This window comes from Taeniopygia guttata, chromosome 34, assembly GCF_048771995.1.
Source record: "Taeniopygia guttata chromosome 34, bTaeGut7.mat, whole genome shotgun sequence".
In the NCBI taxonomy this organism is placed as follows: domain Eukaryota; kingdom Metazoa; phylum Chordata; class Aves; order Passeriformes; family Estrildidae; genus Taeniopygia; species Taeniopygia guttata.
Window position 1 is genome coordinate 952,686 of NC_133059.1, and position 16,541 is coordinate 969,226.

Consider the following 16,541-nt stretch of genomic DNA (forward strand, 5'->3'; position numbering starts at 1 on the left):
CGAACCCCAATGTTCCAGGGGCAGATGAGCCACAGCCACCAGAGGCCAAGGGCAGCCAGATCAGATGGTGCTGGCAGATTTTGTCCTTGGACATAGGGAATTTCAGAGGTGGAATACCAGTTTCGGACCTGGTTGCCTGGAGGTGAAGGACAGTTCTTTTACACAGGAAGAAAAGCATGGAACACCGGTGTTTCAGGGGCAGATGAAAGGCGGCTATCAGAGGCCAAGGGCAGCCAGACCTCTCTGTCCTGGTAGCTTTTGTCTGAAAGCAACCCTTGGATAAAGGAACTTTGGAGGTGGAACCAAAATTTTGGCCATATCTGCATTGGTAAGAAGGATGGTTCTTTTCCATAGGAAGGAAAGCCCAGAGCCACAGTGTTTCAAAGGCAGAGGAGGAGAGAGGTGGCTCTTGAGAGGCTGAGCCTGTCAGACCCGTTTGTCTTGGTAGCTTTCATCACTGAGAAATCTTTGGATCTAGGGAATTCTGGAGGAGGATTCCCAACTTTGGCCACCTGGTCAAGATGGATGGTTTTTCCCATAGGAAAGAAAAGTCCAGGTGAAGCCAGGTGTTTTGGAAGAAGATGAGAGGTGGTCACCATAGGCCAAGAGAGTCAGACCTGTTTTTTCCTGGCACCTTTTATCTGGGGGAAATCCTTGGATATTCAGAATTTTGAAGGTGGAATCTCAGTTTTGGCCATGGGCACCTGGGCAGGAAGAAGAGTTCTTTTCATCAGCAAGGAAAGCACAGAGCCCCAGTGTTTCAAAGGCAGATAAGAATTAGCTCTTGGAAACCAAGGCCAGCCAGACTTGTCTCTCCTGGAAGCTTTCACCTGGGAGAAATCCTTGGATATAGGGAATCCTGGAGGCAGATTCCCAACTTTGGCCTTGGGTGCCTGGATGTGAAAGGAGCTTTTATCCCATAAGAAAGAAAAGCACAGGGTCCCAGTGTTTCAAAGGCAGACGAGAGGTGGCCCCTGGGTGGCCAAGGCAGCCAGACCTGTCTGTCCTCGCAGATTTTATCTGGGAACAATCTTTGCATAAAAGCACAATAAGAGGAGGAATCCAAATTTTGGCCATGGGCACCTGGAGGAGAAGGACAGTTCTTTCCACAGGAAGGAGAGCACCAAGCCCCAGTGCTCCAGGGGCAGATGAGCAGCAGCCCTGGACATGCCAAGGTCAGCTGGACCTGTCAGGTGGCCCCCAGGTGGCCCAGCCTAGAGAGGCCACCTAGAGCAGAGGCTGGACAGTGTTACAGGAATAAAGTGGGGATTTATTCAAAAGGCCTTCAAAGGATTCACCTTGGGCAGTACAGGGGCCTGGCTGAGGGTACACCTAGGATGGACAACAGGCTTCCACACTTTTTATGTTCTGATTCATTTCCATATTGGGGTTAATTGTCCAATTACACCTTCAGGTTATGCAGCCCCACCCTCCCAGTCTGCTCTCTTCAATTCGCTGTTGTTTTCACTTTTTGGGCCTGAAGCTGCAGCAGTGTCCTTGGTTCTTGGGCTGTAAGAGGATTGTTTTGTCTGACTACACTGTGAAGAGAACTTGCTGACACTCTGTATGAAGTTCAGAGTTAAAGACTGATGCAGGACAGAATCTGGAAAATATGGAAGCGAAAACTCAAGGCATCAGCCTGTCCCATGTTCCCTTGGTTCCATGGGGACACACAGTGTCACAATGGCTCCTCCATGACACTCTGGGCTCCACAGTGTCACCCTGGGCCCTTGGTTCCATGGGAGTTTCCCAATGGTTTCCTCTGATTCCACGAGGTCACCACAGTGTCCCAACTGACCCATGGCTCCATGAGGTTCCCCAGTGTCACCAGGGTGTCCTTGGACCTGCACTGTCCCAACTGACCCATGGCTCCATGAGGTTCCCCAGTGTCACCAGGGTGTCCTTGGACCTGCCTTGTCACAGCTGACCCATGGCGCCATGAGGTTCCCCAGTGTCACCAGGGTGTCCTTGGACCTGCCTTGTCACAGCTGACCCATGGCTCCATGAGGTTCCCCAGTGTCACCATGGTCGCTGTCAGAGGCTGGATGAGATCGATGTCCCGAGACACCTTGGGCTGAGCTGTCATCAGTCACACAGCTGGGACAGTGTTACCCCAGCTCTGAACGCCCGAGCAATCAGAAGTCCCAGCTGGGGGGAGCCCCACGAAGGCCCAGGGGCGTAAAACCAAGGAGCACAAGGTCAGCCCCTGGTATGGACTCTGCCTCTTCTGGGGTTTGTGTCTCAGCCACACTGGAACCCTGGGAGCTGGGAGCCACATGTGTGTCTTTCTGTGGAGCTTCTGTCTTCCTCTCTCTCTCTCTCCTCTCCTTCTAATGCTCTTTATATGGAACATTTTTGGGTACCTGAACAACTTAAGTGTTTAAGGCTTTCCAGGCTAAATAGGCTAGTGAATGAAGTTACTGCTATGACAAGTGCTTTGTGTTGGATTGGTTTTGTATTAAATGCTTTTCCAAAGTTTCTTGTTTTTTGTACTTTACCAGTAAAATTTTGGGGGGTCCCGAATGGGCGCTGAGGGGCACTTGGGGATCCCGGAGGGTCTGGGGGACACTTACGGGACAGATGGGGGCGGTACCGGGGCGGTTCTGTGGAGCGCGGGGCATGACGGGTGTTGTAGTCCCGGCTTTAATGGGGCTCTATGGGGCCGCGGAGCATGACGGGAGTTGTAGGCAAAAGAAAAGATGGCGCAGGCTCCAGGCACCGCCCCCAAAGCCATGATCGATCCCTGACGCTGATTGGTTGGCGGCTGCGATGGGCGGGAGTCACGGCCAATGGGAGGCAGTGGAGGCGGGAACAGCCCATTCAACCCCTCCAGTCCCTCCCAGCACAGCCCAGTTCATCCCCAGTACAGCCCAGTACAGCCCCAGTGCCCCTCCAGTCCCTCCCAGCACAGCCCAGTTCATCCCCAGTACAGCCCAGTACAGCCCCAGTGCCCCTCCAATCCCTCCCAGTACAGCCCAGTCCCTCCCAATACACCTGAGTTAATTCCCAGGCCCTCCCAGTTCCCCCCAGTGCCATCCATATTCCGCTCCAGTGCCCCCCAGTTATCCCCACAGCGTTCCCGCCCACTGTGGGGCAGCGGCACAGACGGAATGTCCTGCGGCCCAAATCCCTGCTCCTGCCACACAGTGCCCAGCCTTCTCCCCCTCCTCCTCCTCTCCCAGCACGGCACAAATTCCAGCTCGGTAGAGGCTTCCCCAGAGAGGGCTCCTGCTCCAGCCTGAGTGTCCCTGCAGAGGAACAGGGCATCTTTCAGGCACTTCCACAAGCTCAGGGTTCTTACTTCATGGGGAATCTGGGATGAAAATGGCCTTGTTAGGAAGGACAAAAGCAGAGGGAATGGGTTGGAAATTATTAGTAAAAATGTTCCATTGTACAGGGAAAGTTCACAAAATCATTCCCTGCTTTTTTCCTTTTCAGATTCTTTCAGCCATCCACTGAGAGGACCAGCTTGTTCTGGTGCTTTCCATGCACTGATTGTACTCTTGATTTATATCAGTGCTCGAGAGGTGGAAGCTTCTAAACTGAACACAGAAACAAACTCCCTCTGTCAGCCCATTTTCATCTTCTACATCACTTTCAAGATGTCCATGGGGATGTTGGAACGATTATCACACTGCTCTCCATTTCTGGCTGCAGGCTCGGGAGATTCTTTCTCTGCATTCCCTGACAATTCCTGGGAGCCCGTCATGGTTTCTTAGGCTAGAGCAATAACAGTGAAAATCTCACCAATGGCACAACTGCCCAGCCCACAAGGAAAAGAAAGAACAAGCTATAAAGTTCTTCAAATATTTGTCCCACTTTTCTGCAAGAGTCGAGCTGCACACACGGTGTGGGAAGCCAAGAGAAGCTGCAGCTGGTGGCACATCTTGTGACAGAAACTGCTCAAAGCTTCCTCATTCTCCAGCAAAGGTTCTTGGAAAGAGCAAACAGGACTGTGGAGAAGATTCTGGGAAAACTGAAAGAGTTTTTAAGAAATGAAATGAAAATGGAAAGAAATAATCCAAGATGTTTTTCTCTGTTTATTTTTATGCTCCCCTTTTCCATCTTACACTACTTCCCCATCCCATTAATTGCAAATGGATCTCACTTCTAAGATCCACAATTTGGCATGTTTTAGACACTCTAAAATAGCATGAGCTACACACATTTTACCTTCCCCTTTTTTTTTTTTTTGTTTTTTTTTTTTTTTGTTTTTTTTTTTTGGGGGGGGTTTTTTTTGGAAATCAATGATGGATAGGTAAGTGCAATTCTTGGGTCAGGCACAAATTCAGCATTCAGGGAATGCGCCCCGATAGTGTTTGACCCTCAGCAGGGACAATGCACAGCAGCGGCCGAGGGGATTCCTGTGCCCCTGGGCAGGAGTCAGGACTCTGGATCTGGGCTGAACACGGCAAAGTTCCCGTGTTTGGACAGAGGAAGGGGCTGTCCCCGGGGCGCGCGGGGCTCGGCCGTGGGGCGAGCGGGGAACGGACACGCGGACAAACGGCCTCGGTGCTTCAGTTGCAGAGGCAGCGGCGGCGGCAGCAGCGGCGGCAGCAGCGGCAGCAAAAGCAGTTTTTCTCTTCTTTCTCTTTCTCTTCTTTCTCTCCGGCTGTGGGACACCTTCCTCTCGGTGTCCCTCACCCGCTGTCCCTCCCCTCTCCCCGCCTCCTTCTCCCCCATGCCGGGCCGGGCCATGCCCCCGGCCCGGCCCCGGCCCCGGGCGGGGCTGCCCCGTCCCCGTCCCCGCCCGCCCCGCCGCGGTCTCGCCTCCGCCCGGCTCTGGGCGTGCTGGCGGTGGCGCTGCTGGGCGGGCATCAGTGCCCGGGGCTGGGCCCTTTGGCTCCGCCTGGCCCGAGCCCGGCCCCGGCCCCGGCCCCGGCCCCGGCTCCTCCCGGGCCCCGCGGAGGACACACGCGGCACGGCCGCTGCCGCCTCCGCCGCGGCTTCCCCGGCCCGAGCTCCGCCGCTCAGCAGCGCGGCCGCCGGCCCCGAGCCTCCCGTGTCCCGTTCCCGAGACCGAAGGCCTGGGGATGGCCGGCCCGAGGCGGTTGAGGGGCGCTCGGGGGCCGCTCCTGGCCCCGGGCCGAGCGCTGACAGCCGCGTCCCGCCCGCAGGGAAGGCGCAGGAGGCGCTGCAGCAGCGGTACCGAGTGGGTTCGCTGCTGGGGCGCGGCGGCTTCGGCAGCGTCTTCGCAGCCACGCGGCTCTCGGACGGTGCCCCGGTGAGCGGCGGGGCCGGCGGGGGGGCGGGGGAGGGGAGGAGGAGGAGGAGGAGGAGGAGGAGGGAGGAGGGAGGAGGGAAGAGAGGAGGGAGGAGGGAGGAGGGAGGAGGGGGATGGAGGAGGAAGAGAAGGAGGAGGAGGAGGAGGAGGAGGAGGAGGAGGAGGAGGAGGAGGAGGAGGATGGGGCTCGGCAGGGCGGGCGGCGAGCTGAACCCGGTGGTGCCTTTGGTTTGCAGGTGGCCATCAAAAGGGTGCCACGGAACCGCGTCCGGCACTGGGACGAGCTGGTGAGTGAGCGGGGCCAGCGGGAACAGCCGGGCCGTGCCGGGCGGGGATGAGGCGAGGCCCGGCATGGGGGAAGCCACCAGGACCCCTCGATGGGGAGCGGGCGTGGGGCCAGCGCAGGGCGCAGAGCATCCCGGGCTGGCTGAGGGGTTCCCCAGCCCTGGCAGGACATCAGTCCCACTGGTGGCACCGTGCTCCTCCCGCAGCCCGACGGCACCAGCGCACCCCTGGAGATCGTCCTGCTGGACAAGGTGTCCACTGGCTTCCCTGGTGTGGTCCAGCTGCTGGAGTGGCTTGAGCTCCCCAACAACATCGTGATGGTGCTGGAGCGGCCGGAGCGGTCTCAGGACCTCCTGCATTTCATTCGGGCACGGAGGTTCCTGTCTGAAGAGGTGGCACGGCAGCTGTTCCGCCAGGTGCTGGAGGCCGTGCGGCACTGCACCAGCCGCGGGGTCCTGCACCGCGACATCAAACCAGAGAACATCCTGGTTGACCTGGCCACTGGCCAGGCAAAATTGATCGACTTTGGCTGCGGCACCTACCTGCAAGACACAGCCTACACTCACTTTGCAGGTGAGCCTGGGCAGGGGTGTGCTCCCGGTCCCGCCACCTCATGGCCCAACATCTCACAGGCCAAGCTGGGTGTGGCAGCGAGGATTCTCCCTTTTGCTGCCAGTCAGGGTACTGAGCCTTCCCCTGAGTTTCTTTTGAGCGGGGCTGGGTGGGGAGGCATCTTCCAGCCCCACTGGCAGCCTTTGCACACCACTCTGCCTGGGGCTGGGGTTGGAGCAGCAGCAGCCAGCCCGACAAAAGCACCCGTGGGTGGGGGTAGCATAGGAGGGAGCCAGAACCAGTGCACCAGCCAGTTTGGTGTGCAGGTGAGAGGACGGGCTTGGGCTGCTCCACTCACCTTGTTTGCCTTGGCTTCATAATATTTTTAGGGCACTGCAGGCAGGGAGGATAAGGAGATGATTTTTCCCCCAGCCCTGAGTGGGTTTTTGCTTTGCATGTCACGGTCAGGCCTTGCCAGGGCTTCTGCTGCCCTCTTCCAACACCAGTGGCTTCTTGTCCAGCCCTGAGTTTGTACACATGTCCCAGGTGCTGGCGAGAGTGCAGCAGTCACCCCGTGTGCCACTGGGGCGGCCCCTGCACGCCCAGGGATGCTGGGGCCAGGCTCTGGAAGCAGCAGCATCCCCCTGATGAACTCCATCTGTATTCCACAGGAACACTGTCATACAGCCCCCCAGAATGGACCCACTTGTGCTGGTACCATGGCGAGGCAGCAACGATCTGGTCCCTGGGCATCCTGCTGCACCAGATGGTCTGCGGGCAGCACCCTTTCAGGAGGGGCCGGAAGATCAGCTGGGACCATCAGCTCTCGCTGCCACAGCGGCTCTCTCCAGGTGGATCCTCATCTCTGGCCACGGGGGAATACCAGTGCTGGGAGACAGCAGCAGCTCGTGAGCATCTCGCTCTGGCAGCCGCTGAGGAGGTGCCACATGTCCTGCTCTCCTGCTCTCCTCCACAACAGGGAATTGATGGGAAAGTTTAGGCACAGCTCTGAGCACAAAAGCAGCATGGCCTGGGCATGGGAAGAGTGGGGCAAAGCAGACAGGAGCCTTCTCTAGCTGACCGCTGGTTTCTGGTTTCTCTGCCCAGAGTGCCAAGATCTTATCAGGTGGTGTTTATCCATGCACTTCTTGGACAGACCTTCATTAGAAGACCTGTTCTGTGAACCTTGGATACAGGATATTCACCTGCCATAGAAAAAGGGAGAGAGCCACATGCACACTTTGCTCCAGGGCCCTGGTAAGTTACAGGTCCACACATGCCCTGGCAATCAGAAGCAAGGAAACCCAGACTTTTTTCCCTGCCTGTATCAATGCACTGGGATTGTTGGGTGGGAACACGCAGCCCTTGTGCTGGAGCTGAGCTGCTCTGCCCAGCACTGGTGGCTGCCATCCGAGCTGGTTTTGCTTGTCCTGGTTCCCTGACAGCTGGGGCCCTGGGCAGAACCCTGACAGCCTGGTCTGACCCCCAGGGAAGGAGAAGGAGTCCTTGGAGAAGCTGTACCAGGTGGGGCTGCTGCTGCTGCTGCTGGAGACAGCGACGACAACATCAAGGATGACACCTCTTCCTCAACCTGGCCACTGGCAGCTGAAGATGATGGACTTGTGGCACCGTCTTCAAAGCCAGGCTCCACAGCGAATTCGCAGATGAGTCCACAGCCGGGGAAATGCTCCCAGATTTGGGCATTGCTCAGACTGGCTGGGAACAAAAGTTTCTCCCTTTGCTGGAGCAGATGCAACTTCAGTCGGCTGCCCAGCTGCTTTTTGGCAGGGCTGGGGGCATGGGCTGGGGTGGATACAAGATGGGAGTTGGCTCCTGGCCCTGCCAACAGCCCCCAGCACCCAGCATGGCCTGGGCTGAGGCTGGGGCTGGGGCTGGGGCAGCCAGCCCGGCACAGAGAAACCCCCATGGCGGGAGCAGAGGTGGGACTCCAGAACCTGTGCAGGGGCTGCTTTGCTTTGCAGGCAAGGAAGGGCTTGGGCTGCTCCACTGCCCTTGTTTGCTTTGGGATCACCGTTATTTTGGGGGGCAGTGCAGGAGGGAAGAGAGAAAGTGTGGCCTTCTCTCCCCCATGGGTGGGATTTTCCCTAGCATGTAGGGGTTGGGCCTTCCTCAGACCTCTGACAGAGATAAGAGTTTTTTTCTTGTTTCCCCTTGTCTCTAATCTCTTTTCAACAGTTTGTTGTTTGTTTTTCTAGAGGAAGCGTTCTATGTAAGGTCCAGTCGGGATTGGGAAGTGCCTGGGAGCAGCTGCAGCGTGGATGGGCCGTGCCCTTGGAGAAGGCTGAGGACATCGTTTGGGACCAGCTTTTCTCCCAGCGGAGGATGGCGTGAGGTGAGTCCCCGTCTGCTTGGCATGGTGGGATCAGAGCTTTTGGGAGACAGCAACAAGCACAAGGAGGCTCCTGCTCTGGGCAGCTGCTGAGGGGCTGGATGTGCCGTGGCTGGCTGCAGGCTGGGAATGTCCTGCCCTCCTGCTCTGCTCCCAAAGGCAGCAGTGATGGGCAGCTCTGGGCACAGCTCTGGGCACGGCCAGCATGGCCTGGGCTCTGTGGGCAGCTGGGACAAGGGGACAGCAGCCTTCAGCTGACGGGGCTTTCTGGTTTCTCTCCTTGCAGCCGGGCTCTGCGGGTGCTGAGGCTGCTCTGGGCTCTGCCAGGGCTCTGCTGGGCTCTGCCCCGGGCACAGCTGGGCTGGCTCTGCCCTCACATTGCTCTGACAGCTTTGCATCAGACGAGCCCGTTGGAGCACAGTGCCTGAGCTTTCTGCTTTGGCAGGTGAGTGAGACTCCCCTGCAGGCCAGGAGATTGCAGCTGGGGACACACATCCAATTGGCAAGGACCCAAACTCTCCATAGTCCCAGCTGAACCCCTGAATCTCCGCAGGAACGCCTGGATCTCCACTATTCATTCTTCATTTCCTTTTGGCTGGAATTGTGCAGTTGCATCTTTTTCCTCCTCTAGAAGTGCCACGAGTGGGCCAAAGCTGGCAAGTGAGCCGTGTTCCTGAGGCAGTGCAGTCTGGAGCTGATGGATGGAGAATTGCCCTTCCCACTTCCAAAGCAGAGCAAAAAGCTGTAAGTGGGATTTTTCATCCGTAAGAAACCCCTGACAATTTCAGAGGGAATGTGCAGCTCATTCCCAGAGTGAGAAGGAAGGTCATCTTCTAAAGGATTTGGGGTTTGACAGAGTTGAGATTCCCAGTCCTGCCTGGAGCTGGAAGGGCCCCAATCAATTTCCTATTGCTTCGACCACAATTTAAAATAAGAATGTTGGAAACAAACCCCAAAAACTGTAAAAAAGGCTGTTGAGGTCAGTAAGATGGATCCATGCCATCAGCACATTTACAATGTAAATAAGTGAGTTCTCTTTTTAAAAAGATCATTTACCTCTTAATGCAAAGTTACAGAAGTTGATTCACTAACACTTGGATTTTATTTGTATCTTTTATAATTCATCTAATTGTATTTTTTTTTCTTTTTCCTTTTTTTTTCTTTAAGCAGAGGTCCTGGCCCTCTTCCAGCCAAAAGGGAAAGGGCCCCACCAAGCCTTGTTACCCACAGACAACATGGTAAAGCTGAACACTAAAGGACCTTGGGGGCATTATTCTGGAATTAAAAAGTTGCCAGCTCCATGGACAACAGAATTATTGTTCCTAACCTGAATGACATTGAGCAAAAAGAATGAAGAACGGTGTCACTAAAGTACTACTGACGTTTGCCAAAACACCTCCAGAGTTTCACCAAGGGATCAGTCATCAAAATGTTTTGAAAATTTAAAGACCAAGGTAGCCAAAGCACACAGTGTCACTAATTGCTGGGTATGTTCTCAGCTGAAGCTGGGAGGAAAGGGGTTCCCTTGGAGGGCCCACCCTGTGGGGTGGCCAGAACTCTGTCAATGGGCTCTGCCTCGTAACAGAGTCAATGAAGGGACAGTTAGAGAAACCTGTGCTGTGGGACATGGGAATACAACGATCAGTGTGACAGGATTCACTCAGATTTCCACTCAGGAGAAACCAAACCCTGTTACAGTTATAGAGGCTACAGTGTCAGAAGATTTCTGTGCTTTACCATCACTCCCAATGTCAGTAGAACTTGGGGTGCTGTAGCTGGTCAGTGTCAGTGTCACACCGCTCCCAGCTGCAGGGCCCCCATTTAGGGTCCTTCAGCAACGACTACACGGAAGAGTTAGGGCCCAGAGAACATTTTCCACCCAAAGAGTGCCTTGGGTTTCCGAAAGCAAAGGATTCTGGTTCACCCTGTGCCCCATGTGCGCTGCCCCATCCCGTGGAGTTGACATGAATGAGCTGAATGGATTATTAGAAGAGGTAGTAAATGATACTGTTGAAATGTCCAATAGCACATTGGATTATTAGAAGAGGTAGTAAATGATACTGTTGAAATGCCCATTAGCACATCCTATGAGCTCCAACAAACACAAATGGGGACTCCAGAGAACCGCATGGCCTTGGATTATCTGCTTGCTGGCCAAGGAGGAACCTGGGCTATCAGGGGACGGGGATGTTGCACTGCTAGCAGTGATGGGTTTGAAGGCCAACAGTCAGGAATCACCTTGACAGAAAGAGCAGTAGAAGAGTGGCAGAAGAAAATTCTTCTTGGTGGGATTGGCTTCATGGCTGCCAAATTAGAGGCTGCTGTGAAAGGCATTGGTGGCAGGGCCTGTCATCATTGCAGTGTGTGCACTTGGTGAGTTGCTGTGACACTTTGTGCTGGGAAGTGGAGTATTGGGACCTTTCTTAAAAGAGACAGTCTCAAGAAAAGAGAGGCATTTGATAAATAACAGAGAATGGCAACTATTTAGGCAAGTTTTAAAAGGAACGTGAATAGCTCTGAGTAATGAAGTTAAACTGCACTTAATTGTAGAACAAGAGGAGATGCCTTTATGCCTAATACCTAAATCTAAGCTGTGTTACTGAAAGAATTATTACAAAGGTTGTAGTTGATTGTAGGTCTCAGGACCGATCAAAGTACCAAGGCCTGAACAGGTTGTGATCAAGGCCTGAACAGGCCCTGAGGCAAAGCTCACCTCTAGATGAACCTTCCAAGCAAATGTTGTATTTGTATCCACTCATTAAGGAAGCATGATTAACAACAGGATCAATGCATGTGTTCCTTGATAAAACATGGATTTATCTTTCTGTATTTAGAAACAGACAAGGCCCCATCTGGCCTTGTTTGGGGGTGAAGGATCAAAGCCAACTCCCTTGGTTCCTCCTTCAGCCCTGGCCAGGCTTTGGGAGAAAGCAGTCAGGAGAATGAAAGCAGATGTTCTCGCAGTGGCAGTGATGCCAGCTTGTTTGTTTAACAGTGTAAAAGCTGGGTCCTCTCACAGCTTTGAGCTTGGAGCTCATTGCCTGCAGAGGTGGAGGCACCTGCAGGAATTCCCAGTGTCTGGGAGTGGCTCTCCAGTCCTTGGCTTCCCCCAGCTGATGTGTGGCTGTGGATGATGGTAAAGCCTGAGGCTAACTGGTGATGGATCTTTCCTTAATCACTCCAGGCAATCTCTGGTAGCAATGACTGGATGCATTGCTGAGCTTCTTTTGTAATGCTTTGCTAATGATGATGTGCTTTGCTGAGCTTATCCTTTTGTAATTCTTTGCAGCTGTGCATGATATAAATGACACAATTCCTTCAGCTGGTGTCTGTGTCTTTGGTGCTGACCCTGCCCACTGGTGAGACAGGGCCCCCTCCAGCCTAGAGTGTTACCTAGGAAGAGAAAAGCCATCACTCCAAATGTCCCCCCTTCCTCCTTGCTCCCCCCACTTTATACCCTGAGCGTGATGCCTGCCCTATGGTCTGGGGTATCCCCGGGGTCAGTGGGGGTCACCTGTCCTGGCTGTGTCCCCTCCCAAGCTCCCCCGCAGCCCCAGCCCCTCTCCAGCGTGGCCAGAGGAGGGGCAGGCCAGGCTTTGGCTCAGTGGGAGCTCAGCAAGAACAAAAGCATCTCTGTGTGCCCAGCCCTGTGCTCAGCACCCGGCCCAGCAGCAGCGTCTCAGTGAATGCTTGTGAATGGAGTCCTCCCTCCTTTGTCCAGGTGGTTTCAACATTGTGTTGCAATCCCTGTCGCTGGCTTGTGTGTTTTTAAAAACTTCTTAGAAGAGTATCTTAACAGTACATAACGATAAAATATATGACAATTTTATTTGCACCAATTGTCATATCCATATAGCAGCATCTTTTAATAATTTTGACTATGTTTAAATGAGATAACCAAGAGAGACTATAGCTCTGCACAGACATGTGCAGGCATGCCTAGGAATTTGGCTTGCCTGCAGTTTATCTGTCCCAGTTAAAGGCAGGTGCAGCCTTTTGCTTCCATGGACATTGATGAGCTGGTAGATGTGCTAACAGGGAGAGAGCTCACACACAGCAACTGGTCCTGATCTAATCACACACATTCTTACAGTGCTGTTTGGCTCCAACATGCCCAACTGCAGGAATATTTTCAGTTTTCCTTCCTACCTCCTTGGACAGGGATCACCCAAGTTTGGGTAATCAAGCCGTTTGCAGTTTGCCACTTCTCCCCAGTCTGTGGCTAAAGAGGGGAATTACAGGATGGGAAAAGTGGCTTAGGCTGCAATTCTGCTTTGCAGATGAGAAGGAGCTTCCCTGGAGTACCTGCAAACATACTGGGAATGCTGGTGAGTGGCTCAGAAAGCCCGGCAGGTACTGAAGCCTCCCTCCCTTCCTCCCTCCCTCCCTCCCTTCCTTCCTCCCTCCCTTCTTTCCTTCCTTCCTTCCTCCCTCCCTTCCTTCCTTCCTTCCTTCCTTCCTTCCTTCCTTCCTTCCTTCCTTCCTTCCTTCCTTCCTTCCTTCCTTCCTTCCTTCCTTCCTTCCTTCCTTCCTTCCTTCCTTCCTTCCTTCCTTCCTTCCTTCCTTCCTTCCTTCCTTCCTTCCTTCCTTCCTTCCTTCCTTCCTTCCTTCCTCCCTCCCTCCCTCCCTCCCTCCCTCCCTCCCTCCCTTCCTTCCTTCCTTCCTTCCTTCCTTCCTTCCTTCCTTCCTTCCTTCCTTCCTTCCTTCCTTCCTTCCTTCCTTCCTTCCTTCCTTCCTCCCTCCCTCCCTCCCTCCCTCCCTCCCTCCCTTCCCTTCCTTCCTTCCTTCCTTCCTTCCTTCCTTCCTTCCTTCCTTCCTTCCTTCCTTCCTTCCTTCCTTCCTTCCTTCCTCCCTTCCTTCCTCCCTTCCTTCCTCCCTTCCTTCCTCCCTTCCTTCCTCCCTTCCTTCCTCCCTTCCTTCCTCCCTTCCTTCCTCCCTTCCTTCCTCCCTTCCTTCCTCCCTTCCTTCCTCCCTTCCTTCCTCCCTTCCTTCCTCCCTCCCTTCCTTCCTCCCTTCCTTCCTCCCTTCCTTCTTTCCCTTTCCCTTTCCCTTTCCCTTTCCCTTTCCCTTTCTCTTTCCCTTTCTCTTTCTCTTTCTCTTTCCCTTTCCCTTTCTCATTCTCTTCCCTTCCCTTCCCTTTCTTTCCTTCTTTCCTTCCTTCTTTCCCCAGATAAAACTCACTTTCAGATCTGATCATCTTTTATTCCTTTCTTCCTTCTCCCTTCTAGACTCTTTACAGTTAGTCCCTAGACATCTTGTTGAAAAGCTTCAGAACAACAGGAGTGGTGTCACAGGCAGAGGATGGGGATCAGCCTCTGAGTCTTGCCTACCCTCTTCTACCGCTTTTCTCCTTTCCTACAGCCCAAAGTGAGAATTCTAATTTTTGGCAACAGTATCTCGTTGATTTTTGTAGTCTGACATTTTCCTTACCCCTTAATTCTTTGCCTGAGTTAGAAATTGTATTAAGGTATTAAGGTGTGATGGGAAGCACTGGGCTGTCTGGGTGTGAAGTAGTATAGGTTTATAGTGTGAGGTTTAGGTCACCTTAAGAAAAAGACACACAATGTTCGCTTGCCAATGAATGTGCCTTTGTAAACTGTAAACTGTATAGAAGTGTATATAAGCTGCCATCTCCTCTCGAATAAACAGAGAACGTTGCATTAATCATATTGGTTTGACGTGCGTTCTGTCCTGTCCAGCTTTCCTGTTTCCTGAGGACCCTGGGTTCACGTAATTACCAGCAGGCCTGACAATGAACCTAGCAATGCCACACTGTGTACTTTTGCCCCTCTCCAGCATCACCCTTTCCTTAGGATCTCGGCTGGCTTTCCATCCATTCAACAACTTGCATCTCCCAGTCAATTTGAAATATTCCTCCCCCCTACTCCAGTATTTCTCTTTTATGGTGCAGCTGTAGCTTTTGCTAATTGTTCATTTAATGACTGGGTTTGTTTTTTTTTTTTCCCTAAAGCAATATTTTTCTTGAGAAGTTGAATTTAAAGGGGCCATAAATGACTAATAGTAATTAATAAAAATTAAGAAATAATTCTTTAAATGCATATGCTGCCTGGAGCCAAATTCCTAAATCCCTGTTGCTGTTAGATCAGCTTGGGGTTTTATTCTCCCCTGAAGGAGCAGCAGTGCCCAAGACTGTCGGGAATACTCCAAGTGATGGAATAACTCTCCAACAACCCCAGGAAGCTGAGGGCTGGGGGTATGTGGTGGACCATGCCGGCAGCACATAGCTTACTGCTGCTCTCCTCCCTTGCTGACAGGAGGACTGGCTGTGCCAGGGCAAGAGGGGCTTCGGGGACCTGGTGGACAACTTGATCCTCTTGAAAAATACTGCCTTTAACCCGTGGAGAGCCCTGCCACTTCCACAAGACTGTTAGAAAGGGATTACACATTTAAGGGCAAGAGAGTTACATTCAAGTAAAAAAGCAGCAATAAAAGGCTTTTGTGGTTCAGAGCATAAATCAGCCTTTTACTGCTTCTCCTTGCAGTGAGCGCAGCCGCAAGCGCCTGACTCGGGTATTTTTATATCTAGTGGTGAAATATCTGGGGGACAGCAGTGCCAGGGAGCAGGCACAGGACTCTGTGCCTGAGTCAGCACTGCCCAGCCAAGGATGCTGCAGCATCCTGCTGGCTTCAGGAGGGAGGATGAGTGTGATGGCATGGAGTCAGGGACGTGATCCTATTGTGCAAAACAGGACTTGGAAGTGCACAGAGATGGTTTTGAGGGCCACTTCACAACTGCTTCCCTCTCCTGATGATATTTAACTGCTGGTGGTTTTCTTTTGCCAGTGTAGACTGGCTGAAACTCAGATCCACCACTCCAGCTTATTAAAAGGTCACGTTTTACAAAGTAGCACAGCCACCCTAACCAAATGCGTGCTGGCTAATTGCCTTCGGTGTGAAATTAGGTTTGTGGTTTCTGTGGGATCAAGTGTGGCTTCCTCCTCTCCTCCACAACCTCCTTGGTTGTGTTCCCAGTCGCTGATGAGCATTTGATGTGCAGAAAAGACCTCAGTTTGCAGCCAGAAACACACATTCCAAAGCCCTGGCTTTGCCTACACCCAGGATGGTGCAGAGGCAGGAGGACTGGAGAAGCTGGGACGTAGCAGAGCAGAAAATGCCTCATGGGGCTGAACCTCAGCAGGCAGTTTGTGAGCTGTCAGGCAGGGTAGGTATGAATGCCCTACAGGTAGGGCATTAGGTCAACATGTCACTTTGTTTCCACTGCTCCTTGCAGTGTCAGGGGGGACAGAGCTGGCCACTGGGACACTGACCAGCTCTGGGTCCTCCCTTGCTGGACCAAAGGGTATATGCAGCACAGCAGTAAATTGTTTAGCTGAAAGCATGGGAGAACTTGTGCCTTGCACTGCAGCACCTTATGTCATTTAACAAAGCAGGCGTGTGTCAGCTGTGGTGACAGAGATGCTCCTTGTCAGCTGGGCTGAGCGAGAAGTCCTGGTCCATTAGGCAACACGTGCCAGAGTGCACAAAGCTGGAAGCAGGCATCTCTGCACAGAGTGAGCCACCCTGAAACAAATCCAAACACTTGGTGTGACAGAAATATTCAGTTGGGTCTCCTCTTGCCTGCCAGCACAGCCTCATACGTGACAAGCAGCCAAAAGCCCATGCAAGAAGAAAGCTTGTGCAAGAAAAAATGACTTCTCACCTGCAAACAGCTGAGACCCTTGGAAATACCTACTAGCCCACCTCAAACTGATGTCAGGACAATGATGGGTGCTTCTTTATAGGTGCAAGCTTTTCAGTTCCCACCTGGAGAAGCAGAAGGAAAAATACAGCCTCCATATATGCACAGCCAGGCGAGCAGCTCTTTGGAAGTCCACGGCCTTTGAAGATAGCTGTGGTGAATATCTGTGGGGAGAAAGAGTGGCATGGGGGTGTCCCACCTCCTCCATCTCCTGCAGAGATTCTGTGCTGCGTGGCCCAGATCCCCAGCTCCACGTTTCCAGAAGTGGGACCTACAGTGGGAGCAGTGTGGAGCTCAGCTGTGTTTGCAGCACTTCAGAGATGAGATCATAACCCCAGAGGCAGAGCAGAGTCGAGCCCCAGGTAGGCAGGGAGACGTGAGCTCAGCCACTCACCGGGGACAGTTAATCC

At 53.3% G+C, this 16,541-nt stretch overlaps 1 protein-coding gene and 1 long non-coding RNA gene across 2 annotated transcripts in view; both read left to right on the forward strand.

Moving 5' to 3' along the window:
- The window catches only part of LOC121468955 (uncharacterized), a 2,238,800-nt gene that overhangs the window by 478,895 nt on the left and 1,743,364 nt on the right, over positions 1-16,541 (forward strand). The gene's annotated exons all lie outside the window — the stretch shown is intronic.
- On the forward strand, positions 12,360-14,078 carry LOC140681351 (uncharacterized). Its single transcript, XR_012052537.1, has 2 exons — positions 12,360-12,739; positions 13,640-14,078. It is a non-coding gene; the product is annotated as an uncharacterized lncRNA (long non-coding RNA).